Genomic DNA, 6,000 nt, shown 5'->3' on the forward strand with positions numbered 1-6,000 from the left:
TCTAAGTAGACGGTCGATAACAAGAGAGCGTGTCCCTCGATTCTGTTCTGAAGTCAGTGGCTCCCAGTGTCAACATGAAAGTAGGGAAGGAACGCAGCAGCCAAAGATGGCCTTACTCCTGCCTGAAGGATGGCCCGGAGAGCGAGGACGGGAGGGGAGATATTCTTCAGGCATCGTGACCCCAGCCCTGTCGGTCAGTGAGGAAGTGTTTGTACCAAGGTCTCCCACGAGACTAAGATGGAGAAGGAACCCAGAGACAGGGGAGCAGAAATCAGGTCCAGCCAGCGCTGGAGCCCTGAGTCGGGCTGGAGAGCCTCTCTGGGCTGGGGAGCTCTGTAGGGGGAGAGTGCAGAGGCATTTATTTGTTAACGAGAAACGTGGACCTGAACCCCGGATGCATCCTGCCTCAAATTAAGATTCCCTGACTTCTCGCACAGTTTCAGAGCATCCTTGCACTGGCGGCAGCGGAGCGCAAGGCTGCAGTCAGCACGGGGAGAGAGATTCTCTGCTTTGGGATGCGTCTCCCTGGGGTCAGAGGAAGAGGAGCTGCGGGGAAAGGCTGGCGTGCCATGCTCTGCCCCCGAGTGGAGGCAGGGGCAGGAGGACGAAACCTCCTTTGTCGCAGCCTCCACCAGCCACGTGGCAGAGGCCCGGGGGCGGGCTGCAGCCTCCAGGCATTTTGTCCAGGGCAGCCACCAGGAGCTCCTGGCAGAGGATTCCCGCAGCCGGCCTGCGGACAGTGGGGGACGCCTCCCTGAGGTCTGCGCCTCTCTCAGGCCTGACTTCTAGACGTTCCCGAGGGTGCTGTCTCTTCAGTCTGCAAGGCTGCTTACACCACCAGCAAACCTTCCTCCACACCCTGGCACAGCTGGCGTGACCTGCCTTCTGGATAAGCATGACTGAACCTGAGCAACACCCGAATCATCAGAAGGTGCCTTTGGGCTCACAGGTGGAGCCACACGGGAAAGAGCTCCCCCGCCGGCCCCTCGTCCACCTGTCTTCACTCCCCAGCCCGTCGTTTGCCAGCACGGCGTGATGGACTGACAGGCGTCACTCTCGGCTCCGCACCCTGAAGCTCCTCCCCTAAACATCTCTCAGGGAAACGCACACAAATCTTTCTGGAGACTTACTTTGCTTTGGCCCCAAAAATAGGTTGTAGAGGTCCGATGCCTCTTAACGTCATTCATTCCCTCTTTGGTTATCACAAGGCTTTGTTGTAAAAGCAAAGCTAGCACGGGGTATGGACGGGGAGGTGTCTATAATCAGGCTGTAAAAACCTGTGCGAACTTGTTGACTTCAGTCCGGCGGGGCCCTCGGCCATGCTGGCTGCTGGTTTTGTGTGCGATGTGTGTCCTGTTCACTGAAAGAGTGACCTTCTTTATGATGCCATTCACTCAGAGGGTTCAGCCCCGAGATCAGCAGAACCTATGTGGAAATTCAGGCTGAGAAGTGAGCAGACATTAGAAGTGTCTAGATGTCGCCTGAACTTTGACCTTCACTCATAAATTAGACACGGGCAAGCTTGAAGCTTTGAGACCTGCCATGGGGACACCTTCTACTAAGTGGTCCTTTAAACTCGTTGAAAGTTTTTCAAGGGATTTTACCCCCAAGATAAGAAGGTTAAATTTCCCCGTTTTTGTTATGTATTTATACCTGGTAAACTTGTGCAGGTAAACTGCAGAGTGAACCCGGGAGAGGTTTAATGCTTATATCCAAAAAATGTCAACATCGTAGTCCGATAGTTAACGGACCTGTGAACAGTGCGAACAGTTAAAGAATGCAGCTGGGATCCAGTGGTTGTCACGCTTGAGCAGGCATGGGTATCAGTGGAGTGAAACCCAGGGTACCGCGCCCAGGCCCAGAGTCGCTGAGTCTGCAGGCCTTCAGCCAGGCCTGAATTTACATCCGTAACAGCTCCTGGGTAAATGCCAGTGCTTCTGGTCGGAGGACCACGGTTTGCAAACCAGTGCTCTGTAAGACTGGCAGTGTTCTCCCCATTTTATAGATGCGGAATCTGAAGCTAACATACCTAAGTAACTACTGGGGTCTCCCTGGTTACTAGATGGTTATTAGGTGGCACCGTCTAAAACGTCTCGATGCTCTGAGACCACCCCAAGGCTTCAGTTGCCGTCACATGGTCTCTCCACCTACTACACCATCTTCCCACCTGAATTTGCTTTTTCACCTACTAAATTCCTGCTTCGTTCTCAGAGCAAGCCAATGCTTGAATGGTTAAGGGTTTACCTCCATTTCCAAATCACACCTAAGAAAGGCCAGTAGAAAATTCTTGTATTTGGAACTGGAAGTGAGGAAGTTGGGGGAGGAGGGAGGGGTGTGCTTTAGGAATTGGTCTGTCTGCTCTGAGTCACTAGACTGGCATTCAGCTCTTGTACAGGTGTAGTTGTTTTAGCTGTGATATATTCAGTATTCTTACAGACATCCCACCCTAGCTAAAATGGATCTTTTCACATTTTAGACGTTAAATAATAACATTTACAGGAGGGAAACTTTGAGCTGAAAATATACATCCACCCCAGAATTCAAAGTGGACTCCTAAAAAGTACTCAGATTTAGATTTTTTTCCCCTTGTTTTAAAAACATCTGCAATATTTGTCATTATTCATTACTGAAAGAGTCCCCCGACCTCCCAGGAGGGGGCCGGGAGTGCAGTGTTAGGAATGGGAGAAAATTTCCCTTGACTCCTGAAAGAGTTCTGATAAAACGCCTCCCTTCGACCGCAGTGTGGTAGGATTTCTACAGTCGATGCGGCATGCCTCCAAAGGAAATTTCTAGGGTTATGTGCAGAAGACAGATGTTTACTTTGGTTTTACATCAACTTCTCTCTACTGTGGATGTAGGTGTAGTCTTGAATGCATAAATACAGATGAATTCCAGTGAGAGAAAAAACTACCCCATCTCCTCAGTGTTGATCTTTGGGGTGTTCTTCATCGAGGTCCCTTCACTGTGACACTGTTTTCTGTACCATCTCATATCAAGTTTGTGTACATTAAATCCTGGTAAGGTGAGTGAGAAGTTATCTTGGAACCTGAAGACATATGTGGTAGGGATGCTGCAAGTGTAGCAGGTTTTCCGCATACACTTCATCCATCCATCCGTTCCCTCCATCCATCCATCCATCCATGCAGCAGTTGCTGATTCATTCGCCTACTCATCCATCCAGCCATTTGACCGATATTTGTTAACCACTCACTGTGCGCCACCAGGGGCAAGTGCAGAGAACAGGAGAGACAAGGTTATAATGAAACTTATTTTCAGTCTGAGCCTAGGAGACAGTCACATGGGTAAATAACCCGGTATTTCCAGTTACTGGTATGTGCTGTGAAGAAAGTAAAACTGGGTCGAAGGCTGGAGAGCATCTGTGTTGAGTGGGCTGGGGCGCTTGCTGTGACGGCAGGCACCAGCCCTGGAAGGCCGGGGGCGGAGCAGCCGGGTAGAGGGCACGTAGCAAGTGCACCAGCCCTAGGGTCAGACTGGTTGGATGCCTTTGAGGGACCTGGAAGGGAGCACTACGTCTGAAAGCACCTTGGATCGGGGTAGGGTGCCGACAAAGGAGGCCCAAGAAGTAGGCAGATCTGAGAGGGGGGGACCATCAGAGGCATTTACGTGGAGGAGTGTCTGATTTGATCCATGTTGTAGAAGTTCACTCTGGCTGCCTTGTAGAGAATGAACAACAGGAGGGCAAGAGGGAAAGCAGGGTGGCCCGTGTAAAATGTCACGACCAGCCAGTCAAGAATCCTGTGGTGGTTGTTTCTGAGGTATCCATCTGTGGGTATAATGGTACATCAATCCCTGTGCATAGATCTTTGCACTTTTGTCCAATTATTAGTTTTCGAGACAAATTTCTAGAAGTGGAATCACTGGAATAAAGGGCATATGTATTTAAAATACAGATCCCCGTCACTCAACTACTTTGCAGAAAGGTTGTTACCAGTGTTCAGTACCATCCACAGTGTTGAGAGCCAGCTTTCTGTACCACAGCAATGCTGCATATTTCTCATCCTTGCCCACCTGGAAAGTGAAGAGCTGTTCACGGTTTAGGTGCAGGATGGAGGCAGCAGGGCTTGACAGCAGTTTGAATAAAGGAATCACGGGGGTCTGAGCACGAGCTGAGGGTGTAACATTGCTGTTAAACACACAAGGTGGGGGACTTGCCTGGGGTCCAGTGGTTAAGACTCTGAGCTTCCACTGCAGGGGGTTCGATCCCTGGTCAGGGAACCGAGATCCCACATGCTGTGCAGTGCGGCCAAAAAGTAAAACAAAAGAAAACCAAACCCACACACGTGGGAACCCCAGCTCCGCTCACACAACCTCAGGACGTGGTCGTCCCAGCCCTCTGTGTACCCTGCACTCAGACCGCATCCAAATTGGTGTTCACTTCTGAGCCAACATTTCATGAAGGATATTCGCAAACTGGAGAGTATTCCAAGATGAGTAGCGACCAGCAGACTGGAGCGCAGAGCTGGAGGGCGCTGGCTGAAGGAGCCAGAGTTGTTCAGTTTGGGGAAGAGGAACTTCGCGGAGAGACGCAGACCTCACCTTGAACTATCTGAAGGGCTGCCCTGCAGAAAAAAAGGTGGACTGACTCTGTGTCGCCCCTGAGGACAGACAGACGTTTAAAGGAAGGATGGAAGTTTTGACTCGACATGGGGAAGATGGTTTTAACAGCTGGCCTTGTGGAAAATGGAGGTGTCCTCATTGCTGGAAGCATTCGATCCGAACTGAATGACGTTGTCTCCAGTGCGCGCTGCTGAGGGACGTTCTGTGCTGCGTGGGTGGTGGGATAGCATCTCACCTCCCTTCCAGTCCCGAGGCTCTTTGTAATTTGTTGATTCTTAGGGTACATGGAAATTAGGTGAATTAGCCCTTGAAATAAAACCTGAAAGAAAAACAGACCCAGGTCTTCTAAAGAAGAGAAATTGGATTGTCTCCTCCCTGCCCACCCTCCTCTCTGTTTTTGGCCACACTCTGCAGGGAAGAGGCCGTTAGTGGCTCATCATGGTGACTCGCCCCACTTCCTGTGAGCATCGGGGAGGAAACCAACACTCCTGTGGCCGCTCCTGCGATTGGAGGGAAGACGAGAAGGGGTCAGGGTAGGGAGTGTCTTTAACTGCAGATCACATCCAAATTCAGAAATGCCCGGAGATCCCAGCGCCTGGCAGCTCAATTATTGACTGAATCAAGTTCTTAAACGAGCCTCCAGAAGTTGGCCATCCCGCAGGTGGAAAGACAGACTGGGAACCCTCCGTGTCTTGGCCAACAAGCACGATTTGACCCTAGGATGGAGCATTGCTTGAGCTTTGAACTGAGGCTCCAGCTGGGCTCAGTGGGGGAGCCGGAATGGCTGGTGTGTTCAGAAGCCTCACGCTTGCCACCAAGCCCCAGAGATGGCCTTGACCTGGTCTCGTCCCCCTGCCGTCAGCAGTGACACGGGACTGCACGTGGGAGCGTCCAGGCCTGACCTGTGGGCCCTTCATTCTCCTGTTGAACGTAGATTAGGGTTTGGTACCAACTGCAAGACTGTGGGCCACAGTCACTCAGAGAAGAAGTGTTCAGGGTTCAGGGAATAGCCTTGAGTGTCCAGCCTGTGATCCGTGATCTAGAACAGAGATGCAAAGGCTCGGCCTTTAAAGGCAATTTGGGGGAAAAGCACAGACCTTGGAGTTGGCACACCTGGGTCCATCCTAGCTGTGAGACCCTGGCATGTCAGCCTCTCCACACCTCAACGGCCTCATCTGCAAAATGGGAATCATAATGTGGGTGAAGTTCCCAGCAGATCCTCACGGATGCTCGCTCCAGTCCCCCGTCCCCCACCCCCCGCCCCGTCCTCTGCTCTGTGGAAATGGCTTCTGGCATGAATCCCAGGAGCTAGATAATAAAGCATCAATCTTGTGACTGTTAGTGTCATATTGATAGGAAAGATGTATTGATAGCTTGAAATGAGCTAGTGAACTGCTTACAGTTGTCAGTCTCTGATTTCCA

Source organism: Physeter macrocephalus, chromosome 18 (genome assembly GCF_002837175.3).
Source record: "Physeter macrocephalus isolate SW-GA chromosome 18, ASM283717v5, whole genome shotgun sequence".
Lineage (NCBI taxonomy): Eukaryota > Metazoa > Chordata > Mammalia > Artiodactyla > Physeteridae > Physeter > Physeter macrocephalus.